The 24,804-nt window shown below is 49.0% G+C and overlaps 1 protein-coding gene and 1 long non-coding RNA gene across 6 annotated transcripts in view; one reads left to right on the forward strand and one right to left on the reverse strand.

Annotated features, from left to right (window-relative positions):
• Positions 1-24,804, reverse strand: part of PC (pyruvate carboxylase) — a 98,888-nt gene that overhangs the window by 32,418 nt on the left and 41,666 nt on the right. The window contains exon 1 of one of the 5 annotated variants that reach the window (XM_039235360.1): positions 17,301-17,460. The exons of 3 other annotated variants lie outside the window; for them this stretch is intronic. The gene's annotated coding sequence lies outside the window, so the exon portion shown is untranslated. Of the gene's footprint in view, positions 1-15,412; positions 15,504-17,300; positions 17,461-24,804 lie in introns of those variants that run through there. One more of the 5 variants, XM_039235363.1, reaches the window with a different exon arrangement.
• LOC120233873 lies at positions 19,383-20,561 on the forward strand. Its single transcript, XR_005528939.1, has 3 exons — positions 19,383-19,447; positions 19,673-19,763; positions 19,852-20,561. It is a non-coding gene; the product is annotated as an uncharacterized LOC120233873 (long non-coding RNA).

Raw genomic sequence — 24,804 nt, forward strand, 5'->3', positions numbered from 1 at the left:
AGGAGAATGAGAAGGTCACATAATAGTCTTCAACAGCGACACTGGGCCTGCAGCTACATTTGAGGGAAGAAGTCCTCCAACCTAGAACACTCCACTCAATGAGACTACTAATCAAGTGTGAAGGCAAAATAAAGGCCTTTTCAGGCATGCCAGGCCAAGGCAAGTTCATGGCCCAGGAGCCCTTGTGCCAGGGAAGCTCCTGGGGGAGGGGCACTAACAAGACAAGGAAGTAAACAAACAAAGATGAGGAACCATAGAGCCGGCATGGAAGGAGGTGAGGGGAGTTCTCAGGAAGATGGTGACAGAGACCTAGAGAACCACAGGGCAGCAGGAGGTGGGGGTGGGGGTGGGGTTCAGGAGAGGGCAGGAAAGGGGAGAGTTAAGTAAACGAAAAACAGGCTATATTGCCTCTAGTCCCTGAAAGAATGGAGAGGAGATGGCAATTTACAATTTAGGGATGAAAAATAAGGTAAATAATAACTCCAGGAAACCAAGAAGTTACACAAGACTATGTTACCATGTGTACACTTGGGGTTTGCCACTGTGAATATTTACTTGATTATAATAATGTACTTAAACAAAAATGGTCACCTAACCAGGCTGGGGATGGAGACAGGGAAACCCGGTACACATAGGGGGCTGAGCAGGTGGTAAAAGCCAGCTGGATCGCCCACAGCAGAGGCCCAGCCCAGAGTCAAACGTTCTGTGCAAACACGGCGTAAGCCACTAGGCGTAGAGGGTTTGTCTCTGGGGGGGACCATCCAGGAGGGCGGGTCGGACAGGGGACTGAGGGGGGTTTTAAAGGCCTCATGACACCATTTGACTTTCCCAAGTGTCTCCACATGTATTATTTTGATAAAATTACAGTGAAATTTAACAAGAGGAAAAGCACACTCTACGAATAGCTGCAGTTTCCTTCAAGGTTCTTCCAATCCAGCCCCCTACCCCTTTCCTCCCCGCAGATCCCCGGAGGCTACAAGCCAGCTGCTGGGGGGATGTTCCCCCTTTGTGGCTTTTACACTGATTAGATACATGTGTGCCCAGACCATACACTTCCGTTTTAAGTTTTCCATAAATGATACACTCTAGGGTATCATTTTTTACCTTTTTTCACCCAACATATTTGGAATCTTTCCACACTGGTACAAGTAGTAGATCTAGCTGATTCATTTTAACAGCTGTATAATAGTGTATGTACCACAGCTTACCCATGCCCAAATGAGGGACAGAGGTGGTCTCCAAATTTTAGCTATTAAAAAACTGTGACATATAGATTGACAAACAGATCACTATTGAAACTGAGGGACAGGTACATGAAATTCACTGGACTATTTGCTCCATTTTTATGTGTGTTTGAAAACAGCCATACTAATGTCACTTTATATTAAAAATGAATAACCCTGAATCCATATATAAAACGTGCAGAAATTTCTCCAGGGCCTACGTCTAGAATTGGAACTCCTGCCTCAGACTGCAGGCACATTCCAGACATCAATACTGCCAACCAGTTCTCCAAAGCAGTTGTTCCAATAATTCACAGAGCTGCCAGAAGCCCAAAAGAATTTCTATTTCTCCGCATCTCTACCACATCTTCTACTGTCAGACCTTTATTTCTGTCAATCTCATGGACAGAAAATCACTTCCCTGATTATTAAGAAAGTTGGATATTTCCTCAAGATTGTTGACATATTTCTAGGCTTTTTCCTTTGTGAATTGCCTGTTCATATCATTTGCCCCTTTTCCTGCTGGGCTGTTTGTCTTCTTCTTACTGAGTTGAAATAAATCTTTACGTATATTCGATATGAGTCCATTCTCTATTATAGACGTGGCAGGCATCTTCCTGCAGGACAGAGTAGTTAGCAAGCTCTAGGAAAAAGAGAGAGTGAGGAAGTCGGGTGGGCGTTAAGAGACAAGCAAGCCTGGGGAGGGGCTCCGTGGTGCAGGTGAAAGACTGGCCTTGAAGTGGATATGGAACACCTCCCTCCTCTGAGATGGAAGCACCTACATTTGCTGGGACAGTCCCCGTGGAAATATGTCAGAGGCAGCTATAATATACAGCTGGCCGGGACCCAGCGTCACCCACTGACCCGATGCACTGAGGCCTGAAATGACAGTAGCTCTTGCACTGTGGCTCTCCAGGCTGAGAAGCCCAGACGCCACATCCCAGGAGGCACAACCGGAAAAGCAGCAGCCCAGAAGGACGACTCTGTAGGCGGCAGGGCTCCCCGTTCACACCCAAGCTCCGTGTGAGAGCAGCTGCTCCAAGAACCAGAAGAATGAATCCAAGCTGCGTCACAGACAAGCAATACTCAACTTTAAGAAAAACGCCTGGCCACTCAGAGTGGCCAAAGACACAGATTAGACAAAGCAGTGGCATTTCTCTCTGGGAGAGTTTTAACAGAACTCAGACTGTTTTCTTAATGAGTTGGTTTGGGTCACGTGGCCTTTGGAAGAGCAAAATGTTAGCCTGACTGCACGAGGCTTCCTGAACTTCTGTGAGGACCATCTGTCCTCGGAAAATGGGGGGAGCAAAGCAGTTTTCTACCTGAACTTGAGAGTGCTCCTACAAAATGCTGCCTTAACATTCTTTCTGTAGAGGAAAACCAGCTAAAGTTAAACATGTTTGGAGTCTCGATATTAAGCATGTTTTACGTGACAGGTTCCGGGGATCGGAGTCCCGGGGCCCTCAGCACAGCCTGGCCAGACAACCAGTGAGCAGCAAGATGCCAACTGCAATCCCCTCCCGCACTCCCGACTCCGTTCCCAACCAACATAAAACCAGCCGACGGTGGCCGTCCAGTTAAAATCTGATTTTCAGATTTTTTTCAAAGTGTGTTTCATGCAATACTTGGGGCATACCACAAAATTATTTGTTGTTTGTCTGAAATTTAAATTTAACTGGGCATCCTGTATTTTATCTGTATTTCACCCCAGCGAGTGGGCAGTGCTGAGGCCCCACTGGGTCTTAGGAGGAAAGAAACATGTGAGGACAGGTCTCAGATGCTGGCATCAGAGTGCAGGGATAACACTGGGATCCCAGGGGTCCGAGTGCCTGGGTTCAGATCAGGGCTCCACGGAGCCCACTGACTTAACCCCTGGCCGTCAATTTCTTATCGTTGTGACGGCCATTGCACATGGGGTTGTTAAAACGATCAAATGACTTAATGCTTGGGAAGTCTCAGAGCAGTGCCCGGCACATAAACAGTCTTTATTAGAACTGTCAGCTCTCAGTATGAGAAGCCGGAGCTGCTTCTGGGACAGAGGTGGTGAGGGAGGGGTCGTGAAGGGAGAGCCGGAGGACAGCCACGCCCAGTCGGGGCTGGGGCCGTCCCACGAAGCAGTCTGTTTATGGAGACGACACTCTAAAGCATGTCTGGACGCCGACAGCCTCCTTACAACAGGACAGCCTAAGAAAGAGGGTCTGCCCACCCAGCCACATCATGTCATCGAGGACCTACCATGAGCCACACGCAGGGGGTGCGGCTGCCCGACTCTGCTTCTGTCCAACCTGCGCTCAGTGGCATAGCACTGGAAGCCTGCAATCGGCCACAGTGGGCGATGTCTACCACAGAAATTGACAACCTCGACGGTCAGGGCCCCTCTCCTCACCTCCCAGAGCCATCGCTGAAAGTGCACGGACACAAGTATGCCACCTTGACGCAGAGACAGGCCGGAGGTGGCTGAGGGAATGACGCCCCTTCTCCATTTTCCCTTTTGGCTCCAGAACTCAAATAAAGAGGCCCGTGTTTCATTTGTAAAAGTCTGATGTACAAGTGCTTAATTCAGTTAAAACATGAGAGCAAGCTAAGGAAGGACTGAGTTTGTCACTCTCTCCATGTCTTAAGGAAATTCAGAAACCGGGGGCACCTGGGTGGCTCAGTCAGTTAAGCATCTGACTCTTGGTTCCTGCTCAGGTCATGATCTCACGGTTTGTGAGATTGAGCACCCCCATCGGGCTCTGCACTGTTGGTGTGCGGAGCCTGCTTGGGATTCTCTTTCTCCATCTCTCTCTGCCCCTCCCGTGCTCGCTCGCTCTCAAAATAAACAAACTTAAAAAAAAAGTAAAATAAAAAAAAGGGAAGTTCAGAAGCCATTCCACAACACCAATTAACCTGTGAGAACATCAAAGATTCTTTCGATAACCTCATTTAACAACATGAAAATTATTCTTTTGTTTTGACTGATTCCTTTGTACATATCCTTGATGCCTTGTCTTCCCCTCCCTCCCTTTCTTAACCAACATAGGTATTTGCAGGTTGGAGTGTGAGGATTTAGAATAAAAGCTGCTGGATGTACGCATCAGACAGCTCTTCTATAACACAACTTACCCCCTCCCTCCCCACGTTCTTCCTGCTCCCCCAAATGACACACAGACTCCGAAGCCCAAACCAAACACCTCTTCCTGTCTTCCATCTCCCCGGGACCTAGGGCTTCCGTTGGGGCATCATCTTCAGCTCCTCCCTCTCCTTCACCCACCTTACGGTGGAGGAGACCTGTCAATTCTCCTAAAGCCCCATGTCCTCCTTCCTTTCACCTCTAGTAACGCCCCCTAGATCATCCCTTCATATTATTCAACTATTGCAAAAGCCTCCTAACCATGACCAACCATTACCCCTGGTCAGCTCTAGCTACCGGTCTGTGCTATATACTAGTGACAGCCTCCCCAAACACACGCATTGTTTCACTCTCCACTTAACACCCCTCCCCACTCCCCACTGTCCACAGGTAAGCTCTCCTTCCTGCAGGCCCTCTCTGATCATCAGTGCAACCTGCCTTTTCCAGCCAGATTGCCCATCAGTCCTCAGCCTCCTGAATCTTGGAACTCCAGCCCAAGTGCCTCCTCCTTGTTCCCAAAGAATCCAAACACTCCCCCCTCCTGCCCACCCGCCCCATGGAGCATGCCTTCCCCGGAGATGCCCCCACCTGAACACCCTTCTCTGTGTGCTGACCTGTGCAAAGCCTGCTCACGGCTGGGTTATGTGTCTAATTTTCCTTCGTCTTGAAATCCCATCGGGGCACCTGGGGGGCTCAGTCGGTTAAGTGTCCAACTTCGACTCAGGTCATGATCCTGCAGTTCGTGGGTTCAGGCCCCGCATCGGGTTCTGTGCTGACAGCTAAGAGCCTGGAGCCTGTTTCAGATTCTGTGTCTCCCTCTCTCTCTCTCTGACCCTCCCCTGCTCACACTATCTCTCTCTCTCTCTCTCTGATATAAAAAAATATTAAAAAAAAAAAAAAAAAAGAAAGAAAGAAACCCCATCAAAACTTGAGTGAGGAGTTTCTTGTCGTTTTCAAGGCTCTAAAGCCCAAGGACAGAGAGACCAGGAGAGGAGACCACGGCAAAGTCACCGTGGAAGCCAGAAGGCAGCTCACAGTAGCTGACGTGAAAGCTCTATCTGGGAGTGGAAAGGATGCACACCCACCAGTTTCTTCCACAGAATCCATAAAAGGCCAGGAACCGTGGCTCCAGGTCCCCAGGGCCTGGGACTGAACTGCTCCTCACACAGCTAGAAGACTGCTCCCTCCTGGCCTGGCCTGAAGAAGGTTTACTCTCTGGAGAGGGTAAAGCCCAGGGCCTACACTGGAGGGCGTGAGGCACAGTCCAGGGCCTGGGCACCTTGTCAAAAATGGTGGCAGAAGGTTAAGTAAGCCCATGCATCCTGTCCCCGTACCCCACTCTGCTCAAAACACAGCAGCCGGCCCTTCCCCTCCTCGGAGACGTGACTCAGCTCAAGCGGGAAAACCTCAGGATATTGACAGTGATGTTCCCCCAACACATGGCCCACGCGTCAGCTACTGTGCAGGCAGCTTTTAGCCTCTGTTAACAATCATGAACAGGCGACTCAAGGTCCCTGGGTGACCAAGGATGGAGGCCTTCAAATGGAGAGACCAAAGGACAGTAGCAGAAAAAAACATCTGGGAGGAAAAGAAGGAAGACAGACCCCCGTAATATCCTCAGAGAAATAAAAAATTGCACCAGCAAGTCAACAGACTACACACATATTGTCAAAGAACCATTCCGACAGCAAAAAGAGTTCTTGGAAATTAAAAATATGACGAGAGAGGGACACCTGGGTGGCTCAGTCGGTTAAGCTCAGGTCATGATCTCGCTCGTGGGTTCAAGCCCCGCATCAGGCTCTGTACTGACGGCTCAGATCCTGGAGCCTGCTCCAGATTCTGTCTCCCTCTCTCTCTCTGCCCTCCTACTCATGCTCTCTCTCTCAAAAACAGATAAATGTTAAAAAATACATATGATGTGAGAAACAAATCAACAGAAGACAAGGTAGAGGAGACCTGAAAACAGAAGCAGAAAAAGAAATAGGCCCAAAAGCGAAGAGGGCCGGACCAAGCGCTCCAGGAGCCAAGTGACCGGACTCTCAAAAGGACAGAACAGAGGAAAACAAAGGGGGACAAACGAAAGACTTCAAGAGCTCCCTGCACAGGACGCTAACTCCACACAGAAGGACGCACCGAGAGCCAATGAGACGGATGAACCCAGACCCACACAAGGCAGCTCGTGAAACTTCAGGGCCCGTGAGCTTTCGGAAAAGGGGGAAAAGGAAAAAGGACACAAAGAATCAGCTGTCAGCAAGGTTCTGGATTTCTCAATAGCAGCTCAGGAGGCCAGAGAACAAAGCAATCCTTCAAACTAACAAAGGAAAAATGGTTTCCTTTTCCAACCCGGAACTCCTTACCCAGCTGAACTATCAATTACATACATAAAGGTAAAATAAAGGCAGCGGCTGCCACACCGGACCCTCCCTGGCTCTCAGCCCTCCTTCTCAGGAAGCGACCGTGGAGGAGCTCCACCCACACAAGGTCACGGGCGGGCCCACAAGGGTGGCAGGGGCTGCAGCAAGAGGCGGCAGGGGGACCCCGGGGAGCACGCACGCGAGGAGAGAGGGCACGCTGGTCAGACAAGGCCGCGGCAGGACCCCCTCCGTGGGCACCCCTCCCTCCAGGGGACTTGAGAGGTGGCATGAATGACACCTTAGCCCGAGCTGGCTGTCCCCACGCACCAGCTGGGGAAGAGGTCAAACCTGCCCCATGGACAGCAGTTCTCCTACACAGACGCTCACTTGCTCGGATGCTGGGAGAATATCCTAGAATTCCCCATAGCAGGTGCCTTTGGGGAAGAGAGGTGAGGAAAAGGTTTATCTTTCACCATTTACCCTTCCGACTTTACAAAATATAACTGATTATTCAAAATAGGAAGTAAATACATGTGATGAGGGGGTCCTCCCACTCTCGAGGCCCCCCCCCCATCAGGGAGGGGTCCCTGGTTCCCCACCGGCGCCCCTGAGCCAGGAGGACGTCTGGTGTCCCCTTCCTACTGCTTCTCACCGAGCCCCGGGAGGCTGGACCCCGAGCTCTCTGCAGTCTGCACATGCCCCAGCAGCTCTGCAGGGAGACGTTCCGTTTCTGCCTTTTGGACGCCAGGCCCCTTAGTTCGCCTAATTCACCCTACAATCCCAGGGGATGGACTCTCACTTCACTGGCAGGAAACATCCACCCAGTTAGACCCACTGGGAAGAGCCAGCTCAACAATCACCGAGTCCGTCCACATCCAGAGCCACTGTTTTTCATGAGAGTCACGTTTGTTTGGTGCCCGGTTCAAAGGAGGGTCTCAGAACTGTATAACTGAACTAAAATGCAACTGGGTCGGAATTACAGCTTACTAGGGGGGTCTTTCCATGCTCTGGGACCTAGAAAAAGAGGCCAAGGGCTCGGTGGCAGGTGGCACCTCTGTCCAGCGCCCGTCATTACAAAACAGGTAAGAGAGGTTCCTAAGTCACAGACTTAGCCTACAGGGGACCAGGTCCTTGGGCGAGATGGGGAGGTAGGGGGCATTAAACAGGTTTACTGAGACAAATAGTCACATACCATACAGTTCACACACTGAAGTACAATTCAGTGGCTCTTAGTAAACGGAGTTGCACATCCATCACCACAACTAGAGAACATGTTCAATCCCCCGCCCCCCCGCCCCCCACCAGCTCCCAGCTCCCCTAGCCTCTCAGCCACCACTAACCTAACTCTCTGTCTCTATGGATTTGCCTACTCTGGACATTTCATATAAAAGGAATAATAAGGTCCTTTTGGACCGGCTTCTTCCACTCAGCATAAGGTTTTCAGGGGCCACCATGTTGTAGCAGGCGTCACTACATCGTTTCTTTTCATTGTCAAGTAACATCCCGTGGCACAGACGGAACACATTTTATTTATCCACTCATTAGTTGATGGACATTTGGGTTGTTTCTACCTTTCGGCTGTTATGACAACGCTGCTGTGAACATTTGTGTGCAAGTTTTTGGGGGCACGTGTTTTCATCTCTCTCGGGCAGGCATAAGCTGGCTCGTATGGTAACTCTGTGTTTAGCCGCCAGACTGTTTTCCACAGGCGGCTCCATTTCAGAGCCTCTCAGTTCCTCCACATCCTCACCAGCCCTTGTTATTATCTGCCTTTTTGATTAGCCATTCTAGGGGGTATGAAGCAGCATCTCATCGTTTTGATTTACATTTCCCTGATGGCTAATGATGCTGAGCATACTTTCATGGGCCATCTGTCTGCCTTCTTTGGAGAAAAGTCTATTCAGATCCCTTGTGCATTCTTAAGCTAGATTGTCTATTTCCCATTGAGTTGTAAGAATTCTTTATATGTGCTCGATACAAGGTCTAGATGCAGGTTCCCTATCAGATACAAGATTTATAAAAAGTTTCCCCCGTTTTGGGGGTTTTCTTTTGGCTTTCTTGACAGTGTGCTTTGCTGCACAAAGTTTTTACTGTTGATGAAGTCCAACTAATCTATTTTTTTATTTTATTGGTTGTGCTTTTGCTGTTGTAGAAACCACTACCTACCCCAGCGTCACAAAGATTTACCATTATTTCCTTCTGAAAGTTTTATAGTTTTAGGTCTTACATCCAGGTCTCTGATCCATTTTGATTTTTGTCTGTGGTGTGAGGTAGGGGTCCGATTTCATTCTTTTGCATGTGGATATCCAGTTGTTCCTGCACCATTTGCTGAAAAGGCTATTCTTTTTTCTTTTCTTAAATAGTTTATTGTCAAGTTGGTTTACATATAACACCCAGTGCTCTTCCCAACAAGTGCCCTCCTCCGTGCCCATCACCCCCCTTCCCCTCCCCCACCCCCATCAGCCCTCAGTTTGTTCTCAGCATTCAAGAGTCTCTCATGGTTTGCCTCCCTCCCTCTCCCCAACTATTTTCCCCCTTCTTCTCCCGCATCGTCCTGCAGATTGAAAAGGCTATTCTTTCCCCCATTAAATTGTCTTGGCAAGCTGGTCAAAAATTAACTGTCTCTAAGTATGGGAATTTAGTCCTGGGCTCTCAATTCTATTCCACTAACCTACATGTCTGTCTTTAGGCCAGCACCACACTCTCTCGATGACAGTAGCTTTGTACAAAGTTTTCAAATCAAAGTGTGAGTGCTCCATTTGTGTTCGTTTTCAAGATTCTTTTGGATATCCGCTTCCCTTGCATTCCCATGTGGATTTTAGGATCACCTTGTCAATTTCTGCAACTAAAGGCAGCTGAGATTATGAAAGACCTTGCACGGAGTCTGTAGAACAATTTGGGCAGTACTGCCATTTTAATAATATTGGCTCCCTGATCCATGAACGCGGTGTGTCCATTTATTTAGGTCTTCTTAAATTTATTTCAACAATATCTTATGCTCTTGTAAGTTTTACACTTCACTTGTTTTGAGTTTATCCCTAAGAGCTGTATTCTTCTTGATGCTATTGTATATGAAATTGTTTTCACTTTCAATTTGTACATTGCTCCTGCATAGAAATACAATTGATTTCTGTATATTGATCTTATGTCCTGCAACCCTGCTAAACTCTTTGATTCATTTTAATAGATTCTGAGTGGATTACTTAGGTTTTCCTATACAAGATCGTGTCAGCTGCAAGTAAAGATACTTGCACTTCTTTTTTTTCCCCCACTCTGGATGCCTTTCATTTCATTCTCTCTGCTAATTGCCCTTGATGGCCAAATTTGAAGCTGGTGACTAATTTTGATGTGGAGGTGGCCCCTTCCCAAAAAGCAGCAGCTGCTCTGACCCACGGGAAGCCAGAGCCCTCATTGCTGTGCTTATCACGCCTGTTAAGTGGATGTTTCCACAAAGGCTTAGCCTTTAGGAGAAGCTTCTTGGTTGGTTACTCTCTGCTCACCTCCCCACATCCCTCTGCCCTGCACCTGGGGAAGCTGTGGCGTGTGAAAGGGCTCCCTTTGCAGGGGGACTCTCCACAGGTTCGGCCAATGGGAAGCACAGGAGAGAGAGCACGGGTGTATCTTTTCTAAGGGCTTGGGGGCCACAGTCCTGACAGGGTGTATCCTGCCACGATGACAGTCCCTGCTGGGCATGCCTCCCTCCGTGGTGCCAACCCTCCCTGAAGTCGAGAGGAAACACTATTTCCTCTCCCGACCCCGTCAAGCCCTGTGGAAGTAACGGCTTCCCACTGCTGTGTGTCCCTGGGTTGAGGCCCACTGCCTCAACTCCCCTGGGGTTCGGTGCCTGATTTGCCTTGCCTGATTAATTCGGTTTCCCAGAATCAGGGTGTGACCTCAACCATCCCTGGACAGCCTCTACTGCCACTCTGCTAGATACCACACCCCAAGCATCCCTATGGGAGGAAAGGGTAGATCTTGGCTCAGAAAACTTGGTTTTCTGGGTAAACTGATCACCTAAGTGCCCAGTCCGTGAGCCAAGGAGACAGTGAGGAAACTCAATGGCAAAGTGCTTCAGTGCCTAGAAGGAAAGGAATAAAAAGCAACCCAGATAGGATATGACCTTGACTATGGTTGCTGCTGCTTACTCCCCTATTCTTGATCCCAGGAAAACAGACCTTTGCAGCCCCCTGATCTGATCTTTCACCCTCTGCTTTGGAATTTAAGCATAAAAACTGGACTAGAGGCTTTTCCAAGATGGAGTCCTAGGCATCCACTATTGTTAGTTTTTTTCTTACTTTTTACTTAAATGCAGTTAGCTAACATGCTGTGCGATGTTGTTGGTTTTATCCTAATGACCACAGCCATGTGGCAAAGTGTCAGAAGCACTGATAATGTACGTGCCACACACCATCTCATTCAATCATCCAAAACCTTATCTGGAGGGTTCTGGCCCCAGCTTCATAAGTAAGGAAACAGAAACGCAAGATAAATAGCTTGGTCATGGTTTCAAAGCCAAAGGCATCCATACTCCAGTCTGCCCGTCACCCCAAATGGTGCCTCACTCGTGGCCCGGATTCCCAGGAGCCCCCTGTGCATACCATCCTCTTCCCTTCCTGCGTCTTAACCCCCAACTGTCCTTCCTCAACCATCACGCTTGTCCTGGCCACACCTGGGCATTCCATCACTGTGTGAAGGGCCACCTCCTCTCTCTAGCTGGCTCGGTGTCACACCTGGGGCACCCCTTCACCACACGTTCCCTCCCAGATTAACTGTGACTCATCAAGGTCAAGGTGCCTATCAATGGACTGAGCACCCAGCTGAGAGGAGCAGAAACATCCCCTAGAGCGTTCTGGGTTTCCTCAGAAATAACCAGAGGCCCCTATGCTCTCAGTGGCCTTTACCCTGCTGTGCACACCCCGGGAGGGGACGGCAGGGGAGGGGGTGGCAGGAAGGGGACAGCAGGCACCTGCCAGGAGCTCCACCCCCCACCCTACTGGGCAGGTTCTGACTTGCCAAGACTTCCCTTTTCTGCTCCCCAAAAGCAGGGGGCATGTTCATCTGAACACAGTAGTTTCCCCTCAGTGTTGAGGACGGCGTCCCAGCTGAGAACTTCAGGCTTCGTGGGAAACAGGCTTTAGGGACCTGAGGTGGTCAGTGAACTAAGAAAGTCCCAGGCGACAGACTGCCTTTCCCATCTTCTCAGTCCCACCCAAAGGGTGCCTACCCCAGGCCGTCTCCTCAGTGCTGCCCACCCTTCATCTGACAGGAGAGGTCGTGTGGGATAACAGTCACAGAAACAATAATAATAGCTGTAAGTGTCTGTCAGGTACCAGGCCCTGGCCTAGTCATCCCCCAACACTTATGAGGTAGGCACTGTTCCGTTTGACGGTTTTATTGAGCTGTAACTTGTGTGTTATAATTATATTTAACAATATACTTCTGGGTCTCTGTTTATAAGATACTTTATTTATTTATTTACTTATTTTTTAAGTTAAGACTCCAGTAAGTAATTTTGTTTTTGGGTTTTTTAAAAAAATTGTTTATTTACTTGAGGGAGAGAGAGACAGTGGGGGAGGAGCAGACAGAGAGGGAGACAGAGGATCTGAATGGGCTCCATGCTGACAGCAGAGAGCATGATGTGGGGCTTGAACTCAAACTGTGAGATCATGACCTGAGCCAAAGTCGGATGCTTAACCGACGGAGCCACCCATGTGCCCCTATTTTTTAAAATTTTTAATGTTTATTTTTGAGAGAGAGAGAGAGAGAGAGACAGAAAGAGACAGAGTGGGAGGAGGGGAGAGACAGAGAGATAGGGAGACACAGAATCTAAAGCAGGCTCCAGGCTCTGAGCTGCCAGCACTGAGCCCAATGCAGGGCTTGAACCCACGAACCTTGAGATCATGACTTGAACCAAAGTCAATGTTTAACCGACTGAGCCACCCAAGTGCCCAAGACACTTTAGAAGACATTCTCATTTGCTACTAACAGCAACTTTGCCTAGTAGGAAGGGCCAGAAGTATACTGTCACTAAATATTATAGTATACAAATTACAGCTCAATAAAACTGCCAAACCTTCATTTTATTTATTTATTTATTTTTAAGTTGTATTTATTTTGGGAGAAAGAGAACGAACAGGGGACGGGCAGGAAGAGGGGGAGAGAAAGAATCCCAAGCAGGCTCTGCACCCTCAGCACAGAACCCAATGGGGGGCTCAAACCCATGAACTGTGAGATCATGACCCAAGCCAACATACAGAGTCAGATGCTTAACCGACTGAGCCACTCGGGTGCCCCACCTTCATTTTATAGATAAGGAAAGTCCCCTTTGCTGACCCCCATTGCTTCTGGAACTCCTTGCGGCTGTGGACACCACCATGTTCTTTCACACAACGCACTGGGTCAACAGTCCCAGGAGCTGGGGCTTTGGAAGGGACAAAGGGAGAAGCAGCCAGGGTCCTGGGGGGCGGGCGGGGGGGGGGGCAGTGAGGTCTGGCAGGAACTTTCCTCTCCACAGGGCAAAAGAAGCCTAGATAAGGTGCAGGTGGGGGCCAGATGCTGCTGTGATTCCATGGGAAGGGCAAAGTCTTAGAGTCAGAAAAGTCAGGTTCAAATTCCAGCTCTGCCACCATCTGGATTAAAGACCCTGGGGTTTGCTCCACCTCTCGGCACTTGCCGTGAGATACGTGAGATACAGTGAGAGAGGAACCACAGGGTTTGGTTTTCCTCCCTGACTCCAGGCACAGAGGACTTAAAACCCTTGGAATTTCCAGAGTGGTAGGGGAGGCCAGCACAACTTTTCTTACTCATAACAGCCCCCTTTCAAAGGCATCTGAGCTTATGCTAATGAAGGGACCCGGTGAGCTTTAGGAACCATCTGAGTAGAAGGCTGGAAACTTCGAGCCCCACATCGGGTTCTGTGCCAATGGTGTGGAGCCTCCTTGGGATTCTGTCTCCCTCTCTCTGTCCCTCCCCTGCTTGCTCTCTACCTCTGTCTCTCAAAGATAAACATTTGAGAGGGAAAAAAAACCACCCTCTAAGCGATGAGGTTCAGAGAGCTTCCAGAACGGTGAACGCATCCACACGCCTAGAGGACGGTGTGCCCCAACCCCTGAGGTCAGAAGCTCCTGCACACGGGACTCTTCCAGACTCTTCACCTGTGTGCGTCCTGACCTGGCTGTCCATCTGTAGCCTTTACAACAAACCAGGAATAGTAAGGAAGCACTTTTCTGGGTTCCATGAACAGTTCTAAAAGATTACAAACCATGGGGCGCCTGGAGGACTCAGTCAGTTAAGTGTCCAACTTCCACTCAGGTCATGATCTCGTGGTTCGTGAGTTCGAGCCCCACGTTGGGCTCTGTGCTGACAGCTCGGAGCCTGGGGCCTGCTGCAGATTCTGTGACTCCTCTCTCTGTCCCTCCCCTAGTGGTGCGCTCTCTCTCTCTCTCTCTCAAAAAAAAAAAAAATTTAATAAACATTAACAAAAAAAATTTTTAATTTTCAAGCCTGAGGAGGGGACCACAGTCATCAGCAATTTATAGCTAGTTTGTTAGAGGTCCAGAAGGACAATCGCAAAAGTCTTGCGATTAGTGTCTGAGGTGGGTACTGTCTTGTGGGGCTGCGCCATTTACCCACGATGTCTGTGCTACCTCTGGGGAGTGTCAGAACGGAACTGAGTTAAAGGATACCCAGTTGGTGTCTGCAGGAAACTGGAGAACCAGCTGGTATGAAGAAAAAAACCACCCATATATTTAGTGTCAGAAGTGTTAGGAGTAGAAAATGGTTCAGAACCTGTGAGCCTGTCAATGAAACAGGCTTATCCCCCAACACAGAGAACTGACAATTAGCAATCTGCTGTAAGTGAAAGCTCAGACTGTCCCCCTTCAGCGTCATAAACCATTAAGCCTCAATACATACTCCAAAGGCCATGATTAGATTTCATACAATTGAGGCCATTAAATGTTTACTGAGCCCCCATTGCCCATAACACACACTTGAGGGACAGGATAATCTAACACATGGCCTCCACCTTCGATGAACTTTCTGGGGGCACCTGGGTGGCTCAGTCAGTAAGTGGCCAACTCTTGATTTCAGGTCAATGATCTCACAGTAGTTAAGATCTAGCTCCTCGTTGGGGTCTGCACTAGGTGTGGGGCCTGCTTGGGATTCTCTCTCCCTCTCCTGTCCCGTCCCCATTCACGCTCACATACCTGCACACTCTAAATAAACAAACAAATTTTTTAAAACCTGTCTTTCTGAAACAGAAAAATTTCTGTCTGGTAAGGAGACAAGACTAGCACACTTGAGATATAAGGGATTGGGGGCGCCTGGGGGGCTCAGCTGGTTGAGTGTCCAACTCCAGCTGAGGTCATGATCTCATGGCTGGTGTGTGGGTTCAAGCCCTGCGTCGGGCTCTGTGTTGCCGGCTCGGGGCGTGGAGCCTGTTTCAGATTCTGTGTCTCTGTCTCTCTCTGCCCTTCCCTGCTATCTCTCTCTCAAAAATAAATAAACATTAAAAAAAATTTTTTAAAGAATTATATGGGATATTAAGCAGCCAGCATATGCAAAGGAACTATTTGAAGAAAAAAGGGAGGTGGGGGGAGAGTAAAGCGGTTGCGGACAGCCAAGCAAGTATCATGGAGGAGGGGCTGGACCTGGGCTCAGAGGAAGGATCCACTCCAGGGGCCCCAGTGGATGGTGGCACCTCGCCCACAGGACATCAGTACCTGCTTGGCATGGACCAGTGGTGACAGGCAGAGCCAGCCGGACTTTCGCTGTCAGCATGGTCTCCTGATTAGTTTAGAGGCAGGGTTGAGTAACACCAAGGAGATGCTGCTCAGGTGATAGGTCTGGTATGGAACCAACAGAAGATGAAATTGGAGACCTTTAGTGAAATGATAAGCAGAGAACACTGCTCGTTCACTCACTCACTCAATATTGATTGAGCCTTTGCAATTCGCCAGGCACTGTTAGGCACCGGAGATCCAGGCGAACAAGAGAAAAGAGGGGGCGCCTGGGTGGCTCAGTCGGTTAAGTGTCCGATTTCGGCTCAGGTCATTATCTTGCGGTTTGTGGGTTCAAGCCCCACGTCGGGCTCTGTGATGACAACTAGCTCAGAGCCTGGAGCCTGTCTTCAGATTCTGTATCTCCCTCCCTCTCTGACCCTCGCCTGCTCACACTGTGTGTCTCTCTCTCAGAAATAAACAAAACATTTAAAAAGATTTTTAAATTTAAAAAAAAAAAAAGAGAGGAGAGGTCCCTGCCTGCATGAAACTGACTATTTCCTTCTAGTCAGGAGGAGATCAAGGGCACAAATGAGATCATTCCAGACCCAGCCCTTCAGATAAATAAGCACTGACTGTCTTCTTGCCTCAGACTTCCTCCTGACAGGGCTCCTTTTGAGTCACCCAACAGAGAATAAAGTTATAGAAGTCACATCCCTCCATCCCTGGTCCAGAGCCCCAGGAGAAAAGACACATCTCTTACCAATTTCATGTAAGTCCTCCTTCTCACCTGTTCCTCAAACAACACACACACACACACACACACACACACACACACGCACACACGCACACACGCACACACGCACTCACTCACCCTGTTACTCTCCTCTTGAATTCTTTGAGAGAGAGAGAGAGAGAGAGACAGAGACTCCGAGGCAGGCTCCATGCTGACAGAGCCAGAAATGGGCCTGATCTTACGGATTCGTGAGATCATGACCTGAGCTGACATCACATCAAGAGTCAAATGCTTAACTGTCTGAGCCACCCAGGCGCCCCTCCCTTCTTGAATTCTTATCGGGACATGGAGGAATCTGAACTATTTGCAGAGGAAGACAACCAGAAGCCCTTCAGGCCCTGAGTTTCTCCTCCCCCTGAACTGAGAGAAAGGTTTCTTCCCAAGCAAAAGTGGTCTCTCTTTAGATCTGAGCAGTGGGTCCTGCTCAAATGTCAGAGATCTGTTCTCGCAAAATGTGGGTTCCCTTCACTGCTGTCTAGAACGTAATCACAAACTCAGCTCTTGAAGAGAACTGATCCTTCCATTTCCCAGATTGCTGAAGGAGAGCCAGGCCTCCCTGTTCTGCAGCCCCAGAGCATTTGGTCAAGGCCCGAACTGGCCCGAGGAGCGGGGGTACAGCACGTGCAGATCCCCAGGCTCCTGACCTTGTGCTGTACTCAGAGCAGACCCTTCTCCTGACCACCTGCAGCTTCACCATTTCCACAAGGGACACCAGTCAAGGGAACCATGTGGCCTTTCCCCCAGATGTCACCCCCACACAAAGGCACTCAGGCTCAGAGCCCTGAGACCCACGGCCCATCTTCCTCTGTCCCCAAGGTCTCGGGCAGAACCCATTTCCACTGTCAAATAGGGTTTGCCACTTTGGGCTCCTCGTTTTTGCCCATTCCTGACCAGGGCCATGCCCACAGGCCTATGAGCAATGATCCAGCCCACCCTTTCCCTGGATTCTTGTCTCCAAGGACTGTTCCCAGAATCCCTCTGCCTTCTTCTTTCCTAAGCAGCAAGTTCGAAAGGGAAGAGAAACAATGACCACAGTGTGTACACACCCCCACCCAGGACAGTGTGCCTGTGACTGCTGAGAGGTGGGCCTCTTACCGAGACAGCTGGTCTGCAGAGCCCCAGGGAGCCCACGGCATTCCTGGTACTGGAGTACCCGAATCTGGGCCCGCTGCCCGCGGCCTGTTTATAATTGACGTTCTAGGTTAAGCCTCTGTCAATAACTTTCTAGAACTATCCCCTCCCTACAGCTCAGAGGAGAGAGCCAATCTCTGGCTCAGGAGTAGACCTTGAACAGCTTGTCTGAGGGAAGGGGAAAAAAACAAAACCAGGTCAGGGGTGAGTTGGAAGAGGGCAGTCAAAACCACTGCCTACAGATTACCAGAAGGATTAAAGGGCAGTGGTGTTTAGCTTTTACAAAGAAAGAGGGCCAGGGACAGGAGAGTGAGCCAGATGAGAGAGCTTCTGGCCTAAGAAAAAGAACAGAACAGGGCACCTGGATGGCTCAATCGGTTAAGTGTCTGACTTCGGCTCTGTTCATGATCTCATGGTTCATGGTTTGAGCCCCGCGTTGGGCTCTCTGCTGTCTGTGGTACAGAGCGCGCTTTGGCCTCTGTCCCCTTCTCTCTGCCTCTCCCCACCCATGTTCTATCGCTCTCAAAAATAAATAAACATTAAAAAAAAAAAAAAGGAAGGAAGGAAAGGAGCAGAGGATCTGACCAGAGAAGAAAAAATGCGGAGTTTGAGGTCTTCCTCCTGGAGAGAGCTCACTAAGCCTCAGGTTGCCCCCCTCCCTGCGCCCCGATATCTGGAGATACCCTGGTCCTTTCTCCACTGGGGCCAGGAGACAGGATTCCTCACAAGGGTACATGTTACCTACTGGCTCTTATGGGCCCTGGCCTGGTCTGACTTCATTAACAAGGTTTTTAAATGCTTGAACATACTATTAAACCCACTTGGATCGATGCATTTAGCACAGCGTTATCCCAACGACCTTTCCAGTCCGGAGCAGGGATAGTGTTCCTCCCCTGGATGCCACCACAGTATCACCACAACAAAAACCAGCCCAGGCTGAGCTCAGACAAGAGTTCTTAGAGGAAGCACGGTCAGGAAGGCAGTTCTCTAGCTCTGCTTAGCTTCCTGAACCCGAGGTGAGTAGGTCAGAGAGGCCTTCCTGCTTCTGAGTTCCCGCTCTCCGACAGGGCCAGGGGCATCCAGACGAGGAGGAGTAATGAAATGCGGGTGCGCCTGCTCTGGGCAGGGGTCCTATGGCAGGTGGGAGTCTGAATGTCAGGGGTCTCTGGGAGACTCATGAGTTAAATGCAAACTCAGCGTGGGACGGGACCTGCTCACCCTTCTGGGACCCAGGACCCCACCCTGCACAGGTTCCCTGTTCCCACCTTGTGCCCATCTTTCCCCGGAGCCCACAACAGGCAGCTTTCTGCCTCCAAGGAAGGGTGCTGACCACTAATAAACCCTGACAAAGGCAGACAGCTGCAGATCCCGGAAGAGGAGGCCAGTGACACTCTGGAGGGGCTCTGCGCAGGGAGAGCAGGGGTGAAGGGCTGGCTGGAATGCCAAGGCGAGAAACCAGCAGGGGCTCCCTGCGTACAGTGCTCCGGCTTCTGAGTGGAGACGGGCCTTACCCACCCCCCCACATCAGGACAGACACCCGGTGCTGCTTCCCCAGCTGAAGGCAGAGCGGTGCCACGGACTCCCACACCCACCTTGACACTGGCCGTCTGGCTGATGAACTGCTGAGTGGATTAGCCAGAGGCAACAGGTGGCATTGGGCTGGCACACAGGCCTCGGCCTCATCCAGGGGCGGGGCCAGGAGCGAGACTGGTCTGAAGAACATTTCTAGAGCATGAGGTCTTAGTCCAGCGCTTCACACACCTTACCTCAATCTCCCTAGAGCCCGGAGAAGACAGGACAGGGACAATTATCCCCACTGACAGGGGAAGTGAGACCCTCTTGACACAACTGCAGAAAGGGGTCCGAGAAGGACTGGACAGTCCAAGGCTATTTAGGAAAAGGCACAGACTCTGGACCAGCACCCCTGGGCAGGAAGTGACCAAAATCAGGAAAGATGAGAATCCCATCACCAATGCCCTGCACGTGCTGGCAACACGGGTCACAGAGACGGGGGACCCTTGCTGCTCACAATGACAACCAGGCACAAGAGAAGGGGGCTTCGTGGTGAGATGGACCTGGGCTTGGATCTCAGCTCTGCTGTGTGACCCTGGGTGAGTCCCTTAACCTCCAAGTCTCAATTCTGTCATTTGTAAAACGGGCACCAACAGCACCTAGCTTGCAGGGCTGTTTGCAAGAGCTCAACGGATCGGATTATAAACAGCCAGTTTCTACTTCCAACTGTTCCCAATTTTTCTCATAAAAGTAGAACCTTCTTCATGAGAGGGGTGGGCAGACAGGAAGGAGAAACATATCCTAACATACTACTGTCTCTCCAGCTTCTGTTAATCCTCCAGCTTCGAAGAACTCAAGGAAAGAAGGACGAAGGGAAGGAGATCAGCAGCTGAATAGGCTCCATTAGACGGCTGGGTAAGTACCCACCTCTCCCTGTAATCATCTCCTGGACGCCCGCTGGCATCACCAAGGTGCCATGAAATCTGTCCCTTTCTCCCCATAGCACTGGGGCTGGGACAAGATCAAGGAAGCAAGGCGTCTAGCTCTGAGCGGGAACAGCAGCAGAGTCCTGTGTTCCGAGAGGAGCTGAGAAGACCTGGGCCGATCGACGGTCGGTCAGAGGGGACCGGGGGAAAACTTCCAGGGGCATCGATGCCACTCCCCCCGGCACACTTCTCCAGCTGCCTCTGCTCGTGCTTTGTTTCTAGCACATGGAGAGGAGGCTGAACACGAACCCTCGGAGCAGGTGCTTCTGCTCCTCCAGATTAGAAGCCGCTTTGAGATTCGGCGCATGTCTTACTCAGCTCTGCCTGCGGTGAGCATCTCACAGGACCAAAAATAACACCACCGGTGGCGGCGTGTTTTCTGTTTAGCCCAGCGCGGCCTGCCTAGCTGTCTCTATCAGCAGTGGGGACACAGAGGGACTGACGGACTGACAAACGCCTCAAAGCATTCGGGACCAGGGAAGACACCAGACGTGTAAAGAAGTGAAACGAATTGCTCAGCACGGCTGACTATAGTAAACTGTAGTGTATATTTGAAAGCCACGAAGGGAATGGATCTTAAAAGTCCTCAGCACAAGAAAAACAAATGTGTCACTCTGCGAGGTGATGGATATTAACTAGACTGACTGTGGTCATTTCACAACACATACAAATACCGAATCATTACCCTGGACCCTTGATAGTAGTATGTCAACTATCCCTCAATAAAGAAAAGTGAAATATGGCAGGTGCTATCATATAGATATAAATAGGGAGGGTGAGGGCCTAAGAAGGAGGTGTCAGCTCTAAGCTAGTGGTAGGTGAAGGGGGGAGGGAGTGCCCAGAAGGGCATCACAGAAGGTAGCCTGAAAGATGAGGAGAGGGACAGGTGGTCTGGAGGGAGAGGAGGAAAGGCAGGCATCCAGGAAGAGGGAGCAATGTGACAGGGACACCACCTGGCTCTGCGTGTTCACAAGCCATGCACAGCCTGGCGTGGCTGGGGCAGCAGGTGCCAGAACAAGGCCGGGGAGGAAGACAAGTTCACTGCATCACAGGGAAGCGTGATCGTCTGTGCCACGGCTTTCAATCTAAGCAGAACCTCCAGCATCAAAAACTGCAGCAATTAACTTTCTGTACGGTTGTAAAACATTGCCAAGGCCACCAACTACTAAGATTTCATAGTCTGGGGGTTTGTTTTTGTTTTTTCTTATTTTAGAAGAACAGAAGTGGGGGGTAAGCAGTCAGGGTCTGGCTCAGTTAAACCAACGGCAAAGATCTTCACGGCTGTTCTGGCTCGTGGATCACCCAGATGTGGAAACAACAGTGCAGACAAGACGGGACGACAAGTGTCTGTGCTCTGCTCTGGGGGGTGCAGATGTGGCCGACAAGAGGCAGACCCTGCATCTGTCCCATGCCCACACCATGGGGCAGCAGGACTCCTCTAATGGCCTTGGTCCCCCATTCTTTGGTATCGCCCCAAATCCAGCCCCAGAGACACTGAGGTTCTATCACTTCTCTGGAGCAAAGCAGGAAGGCAGAGTGTCTTTCCTGCATTCAAAAGCTTGTAAGGAATGCCCACTGGGTAATGGAAATGATGCTGGGTGCTCTGGAGAAACAAAGAGGGAGAACGTCACCCCCAGAAAGCAGCAGCAAGCCACTCATTTTGAGAGCAGCTCAGGCCAATGAGCAAATGCTTCTGGACTGATCCAGTTCGAGCCTGGTGTTAATGAACCTCACAATTTCTAAGAAAGCCCCCCATTCCCTCAGCCTCCCCAGAACCCCCCTCTTCCAGTACCACAGCCAGAGCTCTGGGAACAGTGTTGAACATACAACTCGCTCTTCGATTTGGGAGTTTACATGACCCTTTGAACTTTCGTCTCCTGGTCTACAAAATGCAGAGCGATCTGAGTCATCTTGTAGAGTTTCTCTGAGTACTTAATTAGGTCGCGTATTGTGGAAATACCTAGGAGAGTCTGGCACCTTAGAGCTGCCCAGAAAAGTAACCCCAACGGTCAGCCCTTGTGGTATCAGCCTTAATCCTCTCTTCCCCTCATGCCCAATATAATAATATATGCTCAGTATATATATATATAATATATAAGCTCAATATAAAAGGCAGAAACACAAACACAAGTGGAGAGTGTCCGTGCCATGCAGGATGACGCCTGGAGAGGGACCTGGGCTGTGTATCAGAAAAACCCTGGTCCTACGTCTGCTACCACTGATCGGTGCTGTGCTGAGAGGCAAGTCACCATGCACTCTGGGCTGCAGTTTCTTCGACTCCTAGGCCGGGAACAGTGAGACCGTGCCTTCTTCACAAGGGCAGTGTGAACAAAAAAGAAACAAGAACATCTCTCCTGCAGTGCACTGTGCCACCAGAGCACCAGGCCCTGGTTGAAGAGAGAGTCGGCGGGAGGGTGAAATAACAAAGTCAATATAGAGTAAGACAGGCATCAAAAAGAACAAAACAGGAGCAAATTTAGCAAAAGAGGTGCAAGACTGGTACACTGAAAAACTGTGAAGACCTTAACAAAAACACCTCACATTCATGGATCAGAGACTTAACACTGCTAAGGTGGACTCTCCCCAAACTGACTCAATGCAAGCCCTCCCAAACCCTGCAGCTCACTTTAGTTGCAGAAATCGACAAGGCAATCCTAAAATTCATGCAGGAACACAAAGGAAGCAGAACAGCCAAAAGAATCTTGAAGAACACGGAGGATTCATACTTGTCAATCCCAAAACTTACTACGAAGCAACAGTAAATAAGACAGTGCGGGACCAGGATAGGGAACGACACACAGATGAATGGAACAGATTGGAGAGCCTGTGAGACCCTCATATTTAGTCAACTGATCTTCAGCAGGGTGCAAACACAACTCAACAAATGGCGCTGTAACAGTGGGTATCCACAAACAAAAGAATCAAGTCGGACCCCTACCTCACACCATTTATATAAACTCACACAAAATGGATCAGACTCAAATGTAAGGGCTAAAACTACAAAACTCTCAGAGTAAAATATAAATCTCTCTGGCCTTGGTTTCTTAGCTGTAACAGAATAAGTACAAGCAACCAAACAAAACAGATAAACTGGCTCCATCAAAATAAACTTTTGTGCTCCCAAGACACTGAGAAAGACAAAAGACAACCCCACGGAATGGGAGAAAATTTTTACAGATCATACAATCTTATAAGCATCTGCTATCCAGAATATACATTTTTTAAAAAATTTACAACTCAACTACAAAAACACAAACAACTTCACTAAAAATGGGCAGAAGATTTGAACAGACGTTTTTCCAAAGACAACATACAAATGACCAACAAGAACATGAAAAGATGCTCAACATCAGTAGTCACTAGGGAAATGCAAACCAAAACCACAAGGAGATACTACTTCATACCCACTAGGGTGGCAATATCAGCAAGACAAACAATAACAAGTATTGGTGATGAGACAGAGAAATCATGACCCTCATACACTGGTGGTGGGAATATAAAACGGTGCAGCCCACCTTGGAAAACTATGGAGTTCCTCAAATGGTTAAATAGAGCTACCGTTATGACCCAGCTCCTACATAGATACACAGGAAAAACAAAAAGGCATATCTACACAAAACATATATACAAATACTCACAACAGCATTGTTCATAATAACCAAAGAGTGGAAACAACCCAAATGTCCAACCGGTGAATGGATAAACAAAATGTGGTATATCCATCCTTACAATGGAGTATTATTTAGCCAAAGAAAATATGAAGTGCTATTACTTGTGACAAAGTGAGTGAATCTTGAAAACATCCAAATTTTTAAAAGCCAGAGACAAAAGGCCACATATCATATCATTCCATTTATATGAAATGTCTAGAATAGGCAACCCCCGAGAGACAGAAGGTAGATTAGACCCCAGTGGGGGCTGGGGGTCATAGGATGACTTCTGATGGGCGCAGGTGTCCTTCTGGTGTGACGAGTATGTCCTGGAATAGTGTTGTTGGTTATGCAATACTCAATATACTAAAACCATTGAAGCATATGCTTTAAAGGGGTGAATTTTATAGTATGTGAACTGTATCTCAAGTAAAGCTATTATAAAAATAAAATTTTAAAAGCAATGCATGTTAAGCCTTAAGAAGTTAAAATCCTTAGACAAATAATCAGAAGTCTATATGCTCCTTGACCTCAGGAAGGAGAGGAGAGCTTTTTGTAACAAGCAAACTCAGGGCTGGGTTACTGTGGAATGTGGTACCCTCACATTTATTAATCTGTTTTAAAATACTAATAATAAATCCATTACAGGGGCGCCTGGGTGGCTCACTTGGTTAGGTGTCCGACTTCAGCTCAGGTCTTGATCTCACAGTTTGTGGGTTCAAGCCCTACATCAGGCTCTGTGCTGACAGAGCCTGGAGCCTGTCTTCAGATTCTGTAACTCCCTCTCTCTCTGACCCTCCCCTGCTCACACTGTCTTGCTGTCTCTCTCTGTCTCTCTCTCTCATTCAAAAAATAAATAAAACATTAAAAATAAATAAATAAATCCATTACAGGTTAACAAATATTCTTAATACAACTATATTTTTAAAAACACGGAGTGGTATTGTTTTACATCTTTGCAAATTTCATTAATGTCTGGCTTAATCGAAGATACTGGATCTTCAGGGCACCTGGGTGGCTCAGTCAGTTGAGCATCTGACTCTTGCTTTCAGCTCACGATCCCAGTGTCTGGGATCGAGCCCCACATGGGGCTCCACACTGAGTGGGGAGCCGGCCTGAGATTCTCTCTCCCCCACCTACATGTGCATGCTCTCTCTTCTTCTCTCAAAAATTCTTAAATAAAAATTAAAAAAGAAGATTCTCCTATCTGTGCTTCTACATTCAACCAGTTGTAATAAGCGGTGCTTATGAAGAAAATCTGGACAACTTGCCCAGGCATGTGTTTAGCAAAAGGGAGAAATATTTTAATAGCCTTTTCAG

The sequence above is a fragment of the Hyaena hyaena genome, unplaced genomic scaffold (genome assembly GCF_003009895.1).
Source record: "Hyaena hyaena isolate Hyena2069 unplaced genomic scaffold, ASM300989v1 scaffold_98, whole genome shotgun sequence".
Taxonomy (NCBI): Eukaryota; Metazoa; Chordata; class Mammalia; order Carnivora; family Hyaenidae; genus Hyaena; species Hyaena hyaena.